Here is a 16,017-nt window from a genome sequence, read left to right on the forward strand (position 1 = left end):
ATCAATATCAGTTGGTTCTGTATATTTAGTGCCATTGTGCTGTAACTCAGAGCAGATCTGAGTGTTGTCATTGAGATTCCTGACATAGCTATAGAATGCTTTGTGGTTGTCTTTAGAATCAGTGGCAATTTTGTTTTCGTAACTAGCTTTGGAGGATTTTATGAGTAATCTCAGCTTCTTACTGTGGCTGATCAGGGAGTTCCTCCAATCGTGGGATTTTACTCTTTTTTGAAACAGTTTCTTTCTTCTGTTGTAGAATTTGTTTGTGGCAGGGGACCACCAGATCTGCTTCATTTTTTGGAGGATAGCATCTTGGTTCTGTTTGGGAGAGCACGATCCATGCACTCGTGTAAGTGCTTATAAAGTGCAATTGTGTAGGATTCAGCAGTCGTACCTCTATTGTCCGTCTGCATGGGTGTTGTTAAGTTTGCCACTTCTGTCTTAAGAAGCGTGAAGTTGGCTTTGGAGACATTTTTTACTGTAGTTTCTCTAATGGGGGGTGGGGGTGGGATGTGGATGTCTAGGGTGATTAGCTTGTGGTTGGATCTGACCAATGAGGAATTGACCTTTGGTGTGGAGCACCAGTCACTCATGTTGTTAATGACCAGGTCTAGGATATTGCTGCCCCTGGTGGGGGTGTGGATAAGTTGATCCAAGGTGTTGGACTTTATGAATTCCAGAAAGCGGTGAGGAAAAGAGTTGGTACATGAGTAGTTTTCCCAGTTAATGGTTGGGTAGTTGAAATCGCCCATTATTAGGGTGTTGAGTTGTACCCTAATATTATTTTCCAGTGTACCAAGAAATGAGGAGTGGGAATCCTGAGGCATGGTGGGGGATCTTTAGCAAGCTACAATTTGGATTGCGGTCTTGCCCAGAGTTAGTTGCATTTGGATAATCTCGGATGCATTATGCTGTGCAACTAGCCTGGAATTGTGGATATCCTTAATGATTATGGACACGCCTCCGCCTTTAGTTTTTTTGGTCCAGGTTAGGTGGCCAAAAGGTGTGGTATGAATTATAGCCTGGTAATGCAGGCGTGCTCTCTGGAGCCTTAAACCAGGTCTCTGACACTGAACAGATGTCGATGTTCTCCATTTTAAGGAGTGTCTCGAGTGAATGCATTTTGAGGTTTAGACTTCTAGCATTAAATAGGATTACCCTCAGATTTTGCTTGCTTGCACCTGTTATGGTGGTGAATTTATCATTTGAACCTTGCCTAAGAAAAGGCACTATAGGGGTGGCAAGAGCCTTAGCCAGTATCCAGAATCCCAAGGGCAACAGGTGCAGGCCATCTCTGGCAAAGCGTTGTGGTCTGTCGATCATGTCATCCCAGGCAGACAGATACTGGATCCCCTTAGAATGACACCAGAAGCTTAGTCAATTGTTGAAGTCAGTCATTTTGTCCTTGTACTGCAGTATTATTCTGGGTGATGGCAGGATGCTACTCAGGGTTAGGGTCATACCTGTGTGGGCTACAAGATCGGAGAGCTCTTCCATATCTCTTTTCATGTAGTCCAGGGAGGTACATCTCAGGTCATTCACGCCAACATGGACAATGACAGAGTCATATTTGTACTTGTTGTGGAGTGACCTGAGTGCATGGGTTATGTGACAGATCCTGGCACCCGACAGGCAGCTGACAGCAACCTTTTCCTTGTTTAGCCTGGTGAGTGGGACATCAGTGTGCCTGACTATAGAGTCACCTATTACTAGTGTGTTGGGTACATTGTTTTGCCTTATGGGCTGTGGTTGACTGGCACACTGAGTCTGTCGGCTATGTGTCATTTGGGTTGTGTTGGGGGGTGGAGGTTGCTTGCATTTCTGCTTTGGAGGTCTCTTTTGCTTGAGCAAATTATTATTGAGAGCCTCCACAAACACTTTTGTGTTTCTATGTGTGGATTTTGGTGGTGTATATTTTGAGGGACTACGTGATGAGTGTGGTGTGGTGCAAGTGTTTACTTTCTGACATGAGAGTAGCTTTGCATGCAAAATCACATAATTATAAAAATAATTTGAGTGAAGTACAGTGGAAACGTTTGAATAATTTAAGGAATGCACCAGTTCAAATTATGAAACCGGACAAGGGTGGTGGTCTTGTTTTTATGGACCCTGGTGATTATCATGATAGAATGAAAGCCATTTTAGTTCCTCTGAGCTATCAATTAGCTTCTCTTAATGAAGTTAATAAGGCATAACATAGGATACAAATATATTTGAATGATTTATTTATCGAAGCAAGGATTGATGTGGACTTATTCAGCTATTTAAGCATGCCTGCTCCTTTGGTACCCACTATTTTTGGGATACCAAAGGTGCATAAAGACTTGCATAATCCACCTTTGAGGCCCATAGTTGATGGCAGGGATTTAATTATTTATGCTTGTGCAAAACTAGTTGATAATATGCTTAAAACATATTTAACAACTGAAAAATATATCTGTAAAGATTCTTGGACTATTTTACAGAATATTAACGAATTGGATTTTAAACTGATTACAACTTTTTGACAATAGATGTTAGGGATTTATACACCTCCATCCCTCACAATATTAGAATTGAATGGGTCCCAATTTTACTAAAAAGAAAGGGGGCTACTGATTTGGATATTAATTTAATCACCGAATTGTTAGACATTATTTTAACAAATAACTTCATATTCTACGAGGGTGAATATTTTTTGCAAAAAAACGGGGTGACAATGGGCTCACCCTGTGGGGGCAGCTTTACAAACCTTATAATGGCTCAGTGGGAATACGAATTCTTATTTAAGAACAATGTCTTTTTTGACAGAATTTACTATTACACTCATTATTTGGATTATGTATTTATTATATTGAATGGTAACGAAAGGGTAACTAATGATTTAATAGCATACTTGAATGGGACAACATCCTTTTTAGTATTTACACATGCTTTTCAAACTGTTAAAATTTCTTATTTAGATGTGTAATTAAGAAAGGTATTTTTTCTTAAGAAATATCTAGCTAAGACATATAGGAAAAGCACCTATTCAATCAGTAATTTTTCACTATTCAAGTTCACATCCATTACATCAGAAATGCTCGGTTGTTAAAGGGCAACTTATAAGAGCAGCGAGGATAGTCACCTTGGAAGTGGATTTTGTCAAAGAAATAGCATTTATGAAAAACATGCATATTAGATGGGGGTATCCCACAAATTTATTAGATAGTCTAATTCAAGAAGTGTCTCATAAAAGATTTGTTGGTCAGTACAACCCCAGTGTAGAACAGGTTGTCGTTGTTGATCATCCCTCAGAAGAATACTCCGAAATTCTGAATGACAGCAATCATTGAATTCATAGGTTCATAGGTTCATAGGTAAGTACTAGGCTATCTGCCCATGGACATTTATAAGCCTAGCCACAGAGTGATGGCTTTCGCTTCCCCATTAGATTAGTAACCTGGGCCTCTGTCAACAGGGCTCCTGAACTGATCCCAGGGTAGAACTTATGATTACCCATCCACTCATCAAGATTTCTCTTGAAGAGGGTCAGAGAGGAGCTCTGTTGAATATGGATTGGGATTCTATTCCTAAGTGAAGGGAGTCGCTGGGACAGGAATCTATCCCTCCAGCATGTCCTGTTTATTGTTGACATAGGTTCAGGTCACTAGAACGAGTGGTTCTGAGGGATCTCGTTTTTTTGAGGTGAAGCATGTCCATTAGTTCAGGGTTTGACATGGCCCTATAGGTCAGGCATAGATCACCTCTGAGCAGACGGTAAGCAACTGAGAAGAGGTGGAGCTTTTTTAGTCGTGCTTCATAGGGTAATTGTTTAATGCCCTTAATCCTCTTAGTGAGGTACTTCTGTGGTCTTTCTAGTTGTTGCAGGTGTCTAGTGAGGTACATCCCAAATAGGGCATTGTGCTCTATTATGGGCCTAATGAGTGAGGAGTAAAGGGGCACAATCACCTCCTTGGATCTGGATGAGAAACCCTTTGTGATCAGGTGTGCCACATAGAAGGATTTCCTGACCGTTTTGGCTATGTGGTTATCAAAGGAGAGCATGCTATCTAATTCTGCTTTAATGTATATTTTCTGTATATATTGCTGTAATGAAACAAACTAGATTCCTGCTTTTATGTATATATTCTGTATATGTTACTATATTTACTATCTGTGACACTGTTTCTGCTTCTGTACTAATTAATGTTTATATTTTTTCTGTATCTCGCTGGAGCTTTTCTCCCGGGGCCTCCACTGAAAATGGGCTCTTTTAGGCCCAGTGGACTTATCCCGGTAAACAAATGCAATAAATAAATAAATAAATAAATAATACTACAACTACAGTTTTATTATCACTTATTCGGCAGATGCTAATTGTTTAAAGCAAATATTGTTACAAAGCTGGATATTCCTAATGCATGATTCTAACATTAGGAATAAAGTGGATGAACAACCAAGGTTTGTTTTTAGAAGGGGTTGTAATATAAAAAATATGTTTGAATCTAGGTTGTCCTCATGGGTCAGAAATTCAGGAATGTTCCAGTGTGAAGCATGTGGTTATTGCAAACACATTGACCTAGGCAAAACCTTTATTGTAAATGATTTAAAATACAACACAACTAAGACATATAATTGTAATTCAAGGATTGTTATTGATTTGACCAAGTGTCAGTGATGTGCTGGTTTCTATATCGGGAAGACCAAGCGGAAACTAAAATAACGTCTATATGAGCACTTGTACAGCATTACTAGGAAAAAGTTAGATAATGCATTAGCCAAGTATATTATAGACAATCCTGATAATTTGTTTTCATATTTAGAGTCATAGATCCAGTAGATTTTAATCCAAGAGGGGGACCACACAATTTAAAGTTGGATAAATTCAAACCTTTTTGGCAGTTACGTCTTAATACCCACAGTTTTCCAGGGCTAAATGACGTGCTCCATAACCTGTTTGTTAAAGTTAAAAAGCCTTGAAAGATGGAATAGAATGTAGCTTTGTTGCATATACATTGATTATTATTACCTATTATTATGATACTTTTAAAGTTTTTTTATGGTATGTTTCTGACACACATTTCTTCATATAATGGTGTAGATAGATATCTAAATATGTGTATCCTTTACATACATTTTACATATATCGAATTGTTTTATAAGTAATTGTATGTTTTGCATCTTTTATATGGAAAAGAGGCTAATCATGTGATCTTGGGATGGTTATTTAAATGAGTTTTTGCAGTCTGGTTTATATCTGAAAAAGTTTGAGTAGTATCTCAGATGAAATGTGCTTAATAAAACTTTGGTATAGCAAGTTCTCATTTATTGCCATATTTTAGTTTATAGAAACACAGGGTTGTCATGCCTAGCTGATGCCCATAACCATTAGGGTGTCTGCAAAATAACCTAACTAACAAACTAAAACAATGAGTAAAAAGGTCACACAGACAAACCAATCTGTAAACACTACAAGAAAAATCTAGCTAAGCTAGAGTTTCCACTGTGATGGGAGAATCACAAAAACAAGGAATGCCCAGTTGGACTCATTCCTGATCAATAGTTTCTTCTCAAATATCTATCTCTTTGCAAACATCAGGTCATTGGAGATGCATCCTGATATGAATCTGACTCTCCAAAACTTTCAAGTAGTGAAACAGGAGTTTGATACCTCTGTGCTGTTCACAGCTGTGGATGACCCTTTGTTTTCATACACTGGCACTAGTATGCTTATTTTCCATTCATCTGGGATACGCTTTTCTCTCCACACTGCTATGTGTGCACTCAGGATTTTCTCCCCTATTTCACCAAGCATCTTTAGCATATCTGCTGGGACCTCATCTGAGCCTGCTGCTTTCTCTGACTTCATTTTCATTAGTGATGTTCTTACTTCTCCTAGCCTGTGTCTGGGGAAATACAGCTTCTGTGGGTTTTTTTTTCATTCAGAAGTTGATGGAAGTATTCCTTTCATCTGCCTTTGATGTCCTGCGGACTGGTGAGTAGGTTGTTGCTGGCATCCCTTATGGAAGGTGTCTATCGTCTTTATCTTTCTGTCTTTGCCTTGCAACCTGATACAGTTTCTTTGTGCCATCTACTGAGTTACTTTCCAGAACCTGGTGGAGTGCCCTGAGTCCTTGTTCTTTGCTATGGCAACTCCTTTCTTAGCTTCTTTGTTAGCTAGCTAGCATTCCTTCCTAACTTTGTTGTTCTTTCTTACCTCCCACTTTTTCCTGCACTCCTTCTTTCTTGTGATGACTGGATGTGCTTGTCTTATTGCAAAACCTAGTCAGTTGTTGCCATCACCCACAGTAGTCCAGGTATCCTAATGCAAATCTAATAACATATGTTGTGGTATCAGAATACAGGGTAAAGACAGAATTTATTTATTTATTTATTTTACATTTGTTAACCGGGCTACTCTAGCTGGATATATGTCCATTTTCAGTAGAGGTCCAGGGAGAAAAGCTCCAAGCATGAACAGTGACAAAGTTAACAATGTATAAAAACATAAAGGATTACAGTACAGTCTAGTATTAGTCTAAAAGGAGTAATAGTAATACATTTTTGAACTATTGACTAACTAGAATAAAGCTAGTATTTGGCAAAAGTTACTCTAACAGTTCTTTGACTATCACAATAAAGTTCAATTTCCTCTGTGGAGTGCTGACATAAATCACTTGTTTGAAGATTGATTTTTGACCATAGTATCAAAGGTTTCATTCCAGATGTATGTCACATTATTTCTTTCTGTGATGTAATACTTCAGTGATATGTTTCATAATGTACATCTTCATTTTTATCCATTTATAACCTTTAATAAACAGATTTTGAATACTGTTGCAAAAAAAGCATTTGCGAACACATCCATGCCCATAAGGAAGATTTAGTAAACCACCCTTATTCTACTAATGTCTTAATCAGGTTTTACCTCTTTTACAACGGTTTGATCCCCAGTGCCATCTGTCAATGATGCAGAGCATGAAAGATGAATAATGAGGACACACCATAAGGATGTGCATTAATGATCTATAACACTAACCTTTGATATGTGTCTGTCCATCTGTCTATTAATTAGGCTAATGGATGCAAATGTCATGTCATGGCATTTTCATACTGTCATTACTATGCTGAAGCCTAATACACACACCCTCCATTGGCTGAATGGGTTATCATTGTCCCTTCAATGGTGTGATTCTGACATGCGTGGGGTAGGATTTCCTTTGTGATGTGTTGAGATAATGATCAAGTCTATAAACTTAATTTTTCATCTTATTGGCATTTATTTATTTATTTGTTGACATTCGATTACCAGGAAAGTCTGACTGGGTAGAAGCCCATTTTCAGTGGAGGCCCAGGGAGAAAAGCTCCAAATTATTACAAAACATTTTTATAACAATATTTTACAATCTTCAAAAATAAAACAAAAATATCTGCAGTTTAAATATTTATAACACATTAGACATAATATAAAAAACATTAGTTAAGAATCGACACAAGGTATATGACAATCATTTAATATTTAGAGAAATTTTAAACAGTTTGTAGAGAAACTAAAGGTAAGTGAGTATAATACAAATAGGAATTGCAATCTGAAGTGAAGGAAAACAGGCTTATGGTATATTTATAGAGTGAGTCAGGGAGGACAATTACATAGCAGTAAGGAAGCAAGTGAAGAAGGGAGAGTAAGGAGGTATATGAAATGAAAGGGTACTTGTTCACATTTAGGGATATAGTTTATCCTGGTTTTGAGCAGAAACAGAGCCAGATTTTAGCTAGAAACTTTTTCAGAGTGGTTTTAAAAGATGGGAGGGAGGGTATATACCTGATGAATACAGGTAAGGAATTCCAGGCCTTGGCAGCCTTGTACGAGTATAGACAATGCTTCAAATCCAGCATTTGGTGAACCCCTTACTGCCCGTCTTCATAATTCTCTTGCATATGTATATGTTGCCTCCGCATCTGTGTACCCCCTCCTGTTTTATATTGTTGTAGTTCTCACAATTTGTATGAGGTCTGGCAACAAGCAAAGTATAGTATGTGACACTAAATGGAATTTCAAATGTTATTGCAAAATGTGGTGAGTTTTTGCCTTAGAATGCATTGCCACAGTTAGCTTAATGCAAATAGCAATACATCCACTGCACTATAGTAAAACAGAATTCAGTTAATAAATAGTGAAACACTTACCCTTCCATATGTATCAGAGTGCTGGATTTCACATAAAGGGTAAGGAAGACTATAACTGATACAAGTGTAATGTATACTGCTGCCTACCTAATGACGTTGTTGAACATGGAGTGGGTGTTTCTCACAATGTGTGATAGAAAGTTAGTATAGCATGAGCTCTTCTGTGTTGATCTTAAATAATCAACCTGTCTGTAAAGTTTTATTTCTACAGCCAAAAGCTCAAATCCTAACATATGTTATACAGTAATGTAATTTTTCTACATATTAATATTACTTGAGTAAGTGTGCACTACATTATAGACAAAACACATTCCTTGTGTCAACATCATGTTTCCAAATTCTTACATCTTCTTCAACCAGATGTATGTGGATGTATTGGTTACTGTCAAGCTTGTACCTTTTCTATTCCTATATCAAGCACTTAATGGTACAGAGCAGGACACATACAGAATGAGGAAGCAAGTAAAACAAACACACCATAGAGGTATTCATACATATGCCATAAAACAGTTATATGTCTCTCCATCTCTGTGCCCTCATCACCACTAGTGTCTCATCACATTATACTGGAACATATTTAGTCAGATGACATATGAAATGTTCACCTTGTATCATCTGGCTACTGTCCTTACTGTGAGGAAGCATAATGTCCACACTTCACAAGCCATCCTGCCCTACATACATAGTTAGGATATGTGCAGTCATAATAATTATTTATAAATACATACCATCCTTGTCATGTTTGATAAATTGTAAATCCAACTAACTTGTGATTTCCCTTGAAGCATAGCTTCAAATAAGTAAAATATTTTAGTAGGCATTACTGACACAATTTGGGCAATCAACATATTTAGGAGAGTCATTTGTATGTAGTCTTGCAGTCATGCTCAAATTTACTTATGATGATTGCATTCTGACACCCTTTTATAAAATGCTCTGGATACTGGACTGGAACCCTATTTAAACTTTGCTTTTCACTTAGCTCACTGAGCTTAAGCCTTGTGCCACAGAGAAAGTTAAGTGACAGGTGAATATTCTGCACTCAGTACTTTCTAGAGTGCTGATGGCTACATCTCACTGTTAAGCCCGTTTGCACTACAGACAGCTAACCACATTAATGTCACACAAATGGGGAAGGCAAGGGCAATAATTTATTTTGAGTTAATCTTTGGCCCTCACATGTCAAAGGTAGACTCGAACATGTACAATGTATATCTGCAACATGTTCAGTAAAGAAGACATGTTTTATATTTAATCACAATCACAACATTTTCTCTCTGCTCCTTAATTGTACAAAGGTTGGCATAAAGCACAACTGGACAACACTGAACACAGCTACTTTACATTTCAAGTCCCACACTCAAAGTATAATTGTTCATGCACTTATACTTTGTCAATATCTGTGCAAAAATGTTTCCCAGCATTGTGCTTTAGGAAGAGATTTTTTACAAAGACAAAGATAAGTTTTGTTACCTGATTTTATTACTTCATTAGGTGGAAATTGCTTATTATACCATGATCCCCCCAAAACGTGCACGCTGATTGGCCAGCCTGCCCGTTGTAAATCGAGTTATACTAATGGAAAAAGGTCCGGTTGCCCGGACTTTTTTCCATTAGTATAACTCGGCTTTTTAAAACACTGTCTCGCTATGTTAAATGGGTTTAACATAGCGAGACAGCTTTAAAATAAGCAACGGAGATCTCCGTTGCTTATTTTAAAGCTGTCTCGCTATGTTAAACTCATTTAACATAGCAAAAAAGCAACGGAGATCTTGCTTTCTCCGTTGCTTTTGCCCACAGCTCTGATGTACTGTGCAGGCGTGCAGTACATCAGAACTGCCGCGGATGCCAGACATCTGCGGAAGGGCAGTAAACAGGCATTATACTATGCCATTATTTAAGAAAAGTAATAGTTTCTTTTCTTAAATAATGTCATGGTATAATAGCAATAACCCACTTCTGGGTGTGGGTAATGCTAAATTTACCCATGGTTGGCTTTGTTTGGTCCCTCGGGCTTCCCCCTCGGGACCAAACCACGCCAACCATGGGTAAATTTAGCATTACCCACACCCAGGCGTGGGTTATTGCTATAATGTACTCAAGTGAACTGTGTAATTGACTGAGCACTTCATTCTGTACAGTTATGTCTGCACTGCAGCACTTATACTTTTAAATGACATACACCTACATATAGCCTTGGTACACATCATTACTTAGACCCGCTGCACTGCAAAATTAAGAATTGTTTTGTATGGTCCATGTACAGTGACCATGCATGAGCAGATACCATTGCTAATATCATTAGCATTGTGTGTGTGTATTTGTGTGTGTGTGTGTGTGTGTGTGTGTGTGTGTGTGTGTGTGTGTGTGTGTGTGTGTGTGTGTGTGTGTGTGTGTGCGCGCGTGTGTGTGTGTGTGTGTGTGTGTGTGTGTGTGTGTGTGTGTGTGTGTGTGTGTGTGTGTGTGTGTGTCATCTATGTAAAACAGATACATATCAGTCCCAGTTCTGTAATATACATTAAGGACAGCATAGGTTCATGGGTAGGTACTAGGCTATTGGCCTATATAAGCCTAGCCAAAAAGGTACCCTGGCTTTCACCACCCAAAAAAATTATTTTCCTGTGCCTCTGTCAAGCAGAGCCACAGAAGTAATCCCCGGGGTGAATTTTCTATTTCCCATCCATTCAAGATTTTTGTTGAAGAGTGCTAATGAGGAGCTCTGTTTGACATAGATAGGTAGTCTGTTCCAGAGTAGAGTATGGGTAGTATGTTCCAGAGTAGCTGACCTAAGTCAGCAGTATGTATTTAATGTTTATCGGAAGATTGCACTTACTCCTTCATATCAACAAATATGCACAAAAACTTCAACATCACATTACCTTCTCTGACACAGAATGAGAAACTAATCCTATGTACAGTGCACTGTCACACTGTAAAAGTCAGACTTCCTTGATAGTGCTTGCTTTACATACTGTGTCCTCTACATTGAGTAAATAAAATAAGTAGGGGGCTCTATTCCCACAGCAGTCAGACCCTTCTCCCACCATCACATTCTCTGCAACACAACACTGATGTTATCCTCTATAAAGTGCATTCTCACAATGTAGAAGACAGACTTCTGCAGTGGTGCTTGTGTTAAGTATTGTAACAAGATAGGTAGAGTGTTTTAAACTTACAACAGTCAACATGTATGTCATGGTGGGACCATAGCATCAATGGAGGATTAATTCAACAACTGTCCTTATTTGACTCTGACTCATGGAAAACATTTACATGGTCAGATCAATTCCATGTCCAGGTTTTCCTCTGTCCACAAACGCATACTGTCTGCAACACACCTGCACTTTCACACCACTAAAGTCATAAATCTCCTGTAGAGTGTGCCTATAATACACTTGTATGTAGATTGTGTCAATAAATAGGTAAGGAATTCAAATACAGCATTGAGAAACTCATGACTGTGTGTGTGTGTGTGTGTGTGTGTGTGTGTGTGTGTGTGTGTGTGTGTGTGTGTGTGTGTGTGTGTGTGTGTGTGTGTGTGTGTGTGTGTGTGTGTGTGTGCATTTGTGTGTGCATTTGTGTGTGTGTGTGTGTGTGTGTGTGTGTAAATGGATGCAGGAGTGTCTTGCACCTCTTAGTGTTGACAAAATTTACAGTCCCACATGACTATAAAAAGTTATTTGTGCATGATACAGCTAATGCCATTACTTCAAAAATATAGTGTGGCTCACATGCAGTCAGGTTTCTTATGTGGAGTGTGCCTATAATACACTTTCATGCTGACTCTGTCATTAGATAGGTAGGGAGTTGAAGCAGAGGACTGACTGTCTTCTGTGAATGCTTGTTTTCTCATCTTACACGCAGAACAGGCTGCAAATGCATGTATGGTGTATATCTATACAGTGTTCTTGTGCTGTTTAAATACTTTTTAGCAGGAACATCAAAGTACCACACAGTAGTGATGTCATCCTTTGAAATGTGCAGTGCCAGAGTTGTAAAATAAATCTAAAGTGGCGCTTGTGTTTCAACAAACCTTTATTAGCTTGTGATGTTAGGTATATGATTTAAATCGTGACATTGGTGCTTACAGTAAACTTAACAGTGTTGTCACCCATATGTGTTATGTTCATGTGCAGATGTTGTTTCTTGTATGATCCTCTAAAATGTTATTCTAACTTTCCTTTTAAAAGGCTATGGTGAAGATTGATGATGTCACTTGAATAGATTGTCCTTCGATACCAGCTGTAGTGAGATGCCTCCTCAGGACTGAGGACATCAGACAATGTAATGTATGTTGTTGCCTAAGGAAGGCATGTATTTCAATTCAGGATTATCTCCATGTTGTACACAATGGTTATTTTTCCATCACAGTGACAAGGACAGGGGGCCACATGTGTGTTTGGGTATACCTAGCATTAGGCAATGTTGTCTAGCATACAGCAAGATTATTTGTAAGTAATTACAGGGACACATATTCTTTGATTCATGCACATGATGATGTGCTTTCACATAACCACACATACGACAACTGGCATATTCATTGATCCCACTATGGTGATGATTTTCTCAGCACTTAGGAAAGTTTTCAAAACCAGCAACACTTTACTGTAACCATTTGTGTCCTTAACTGTTCTGCAGGAATGACTCCCCCCCCCCCCCAATTCTACTGTATTCATATAGAGTGGCAGAGGCCTCCCACAACCATTTTATCAAATAAAAATTATGGGCAAATAAAGTACATCTGATTTAATGACTTCCAATACGTGGAGTTCAGCAGCTGTGACAACAATTCCACTGTGGCACATGTGATTAATAGCTATCCCTGGGATTCAGTAAGTCCTGCATGACATGCAGGAATAGTGCAGGAGCTGCTGCACACAGTATGTCCACCGAGCGATTCAGTATAGAGCTCCTGGGATGTGCACGATCGCTCCTACACTATTCCTGCACGAATACCACTGCCTTATGCTAATTACCTAATTAGCTGGTGAAAAACATGCAAATGAGGTAAATTAGTGATTCAGCAAGCAGGCAGGTGTTCATGCAGGAATAGTGTAACCTGCAGAAATGTACTCAGTCACTAGCTGAATACATTTCTGCAAATGAGAAAAAGGAGTCATGACAGCTCAGAAGAAAGCATGTATTATATTTAGTAGGCATGCCAATGGACAAATATATGGCCATTGCCATGAAATATAGTTTTAATTTTTTTAAATAAAACTTTTTTTTTGGCCAATCTCGGCTGTTTAAGCATCGGGCCGCGACAAGAAAATGGGATCGTGCCGAAAATAAAAAAAGGGGGAAAAATAAATTTTTACAGAAATCTGCATTTTGCCATTGTAGTCAATGGCATGCAGAATGAAAACATTACCAGGGAATAGTGGTTGCTAAGGGGAAAGGACCAGCCTAAGTATGGTAACTATGGAGTAAGGCAGTGGTATATGCAAATGAGGGGCTTTATACTGAATCACAAATTTCTTCTGTCAGACTGCACCTAACCATGTAGGTGCTCTATCACTACTGTGTAGACAGGAGGAGCAGCTAACATGAAAAGGGGGTATGTCATGCTTGTTGTAAGCACAATGGAGCTCAGTGTCCCTTGTTTGCCCTTAGCTAAGCACAGCTAAGGAAGGGTGTGTGTCTGAGGCTGTATTTTCTTATTACATGTGATGCAGAGCATGTTTGCGTCCAGGAAGGGCAAGTTCTACTTAAAAGTGTTTACTTTAGCTAAACTGGTGTGCACGGCATGCACTGGGCCTAAAACAAACAAAAAAACCCCACAGGGAATAGCAGAACCATTTACATTTGAGCAGCAGGAATGTGTGGTGCACGTCAGGGCTTAAATGGGGAGTAAATGGAAAGAGGAAACAGGAGAAGGAAGGCAATCAAGGAGAACTACCATAGCTGGCAGGTATAATGTATCAGAATCAGCCAATTACACAAGCAGCAGCCCAGCACACTACTATAAACTATACAAACACTTTCCAGTTTGTTTTTTTATGCAAACTCTACACCACTGGTGTACATATTCGGGAGAATTTTAAACTGACAAAACTATCAACACATGTTAGGGGCTGCTGTTACTTTGATTTATCAGTATGTGCTTGAGACTGAGGGTGGTGAGGAGGATAATGCTGACAATCAACTCAGACTGAGGAGGAGAAGGAGAAGGGTATTCAGACCCAGGGTAACCTATAAGAAGCTACATGATCTGGAGATAGTAGAGTGCTAGAGGGTGGACAGGGACATACTTAAGCAACTTGTTGAGTTGTGCCAGTCTCACCTCATACCAGAACCAACAGAGGGGAACCCATCCCAGTGGATACCAAGGTATGTGTAGCCTTAAGAATAGTAGCTACAGGTACTTTCCAAAGACCAACTGGGATACCATGGGGGTCTCACAGGCATCTGTGTCCTATGCAACATCCTGACCCCAAAATGTGGCTAGCCAAGCAAAGTGAGGTGGGCCATACATATATGTCAGGCAAACACACATCTCCTGGCTGATCAAGTCTGACACACACACACACAAGACCCTCCAAGTGCAGTCAACCTTTGAGCAGACCCCTATGCAAAGCACTGGTAGCTATAGGCAAACATATCTGACCTAGGACCCCCATACCTTATCCCCTACAAATCTATCCTAAGTCTGCCTGTCACCCTGATCCTGTCTGACTTATATTACCCAACTGTGGACTGGAAATCAGACCAGGCCAGAACAGAAATGCACAGAGATTCCACCACTGTAATATATCACCAAGGTGCTGGACTGTTTCACAGCTCCAGCAGTCAATTGCTCATAGGCACACCTCTCAACAGGCTGGATTGTGCCAGAGTGTATAGCATTTGGCCCATATTTTTGGTGTGTGCATCATCCATCATGTATTCCTCTGGTAAATCACTGTGATTATATGAGGAGGTATGTCACGAGGTGCTAAAATAATGCATGACAGTGTCAATCGACATATATGTCAGATCTCTGCTAAAACAAGCCCTGTAACCCTAGCAACCCATACATTACTGAGAGAAATAGTCACAGTCACCATATGGCCCACTGTCCACCCATTTTGATAGGCTATCTCCAGATATCCTGCACCAACAGGTTGAGAGGTATGGCTGTAGCACAAAACAAACCAGACTGGAGTACAACAATCCATGGAATGGAGACCCACATGTACTATAAAAGGTCACACTGCGCATGCTCATACACTTAGAGAAATGTCAGTAGGATCTAGGAATGAACAGGCCTTCCCCACACAGTACACTTCCCATTGCCCTACTTTAGCAGTCCTGAAGATGTCTGTCACCATAGAAGTCCCTTTCATCAGGCCTCAGCCCTATAAGCTCTGTGGCATGTACAATAACTGTTTAATGTTACAGTACAAATAACTAGTTAAGTATGTCTTCTAATCTCACTCATGTCAAAGTGCGTGTTTACAAGTGAAAGCTTTTGGGCCCATTCAAACCAAGTACACTTCCCATTTCCCACTTTAGCAGTCCTGCAGGTATCAGTCACCTTAGAAGCCCCTTCCATCAAGCCTCAGCCCTGTAAGCTCTGTGGTGTTTGTGATAACTGTGTAGCATTATAGTACAAACAACTAGTTAGGTAGGAGTTCTAATCCCACTCCTGGCAAATGTTAAGGCATGTGTGTTTACAAGTTAAAGCTTTCGGGTCCATTCAAACCCAGTCCACTTGCCCTTTCCCTGCTTTAGCAGTCCTGCAGATATGAGTCACCTCAGAAGTCCCTTTTGTCAGACCTCAGCCCTATAAGCTCTGTGGCGCATGTGATAACTGTATAACATTGTAGTACAAATAACTAGTTAGGTAGGAGTTCTAATCTCAGTCCTGGCAAATTTCAAACTGTGTGT

This window comes from Protopterus annectens, chromosome 3.part1, assembly GCF_019279795.1.
Source record: "Protopterus annectens isolate FY-2018-M chromosome 3.part1, PAN1.0, whole genome shotgun sequence".
In the NCBI taxonomy this organism is placed as follows: Eukaryota; Metazoa; Chordata; order Ceratodontiformes; family Protopteridae; genus Protopterus; species Protopterus annectens.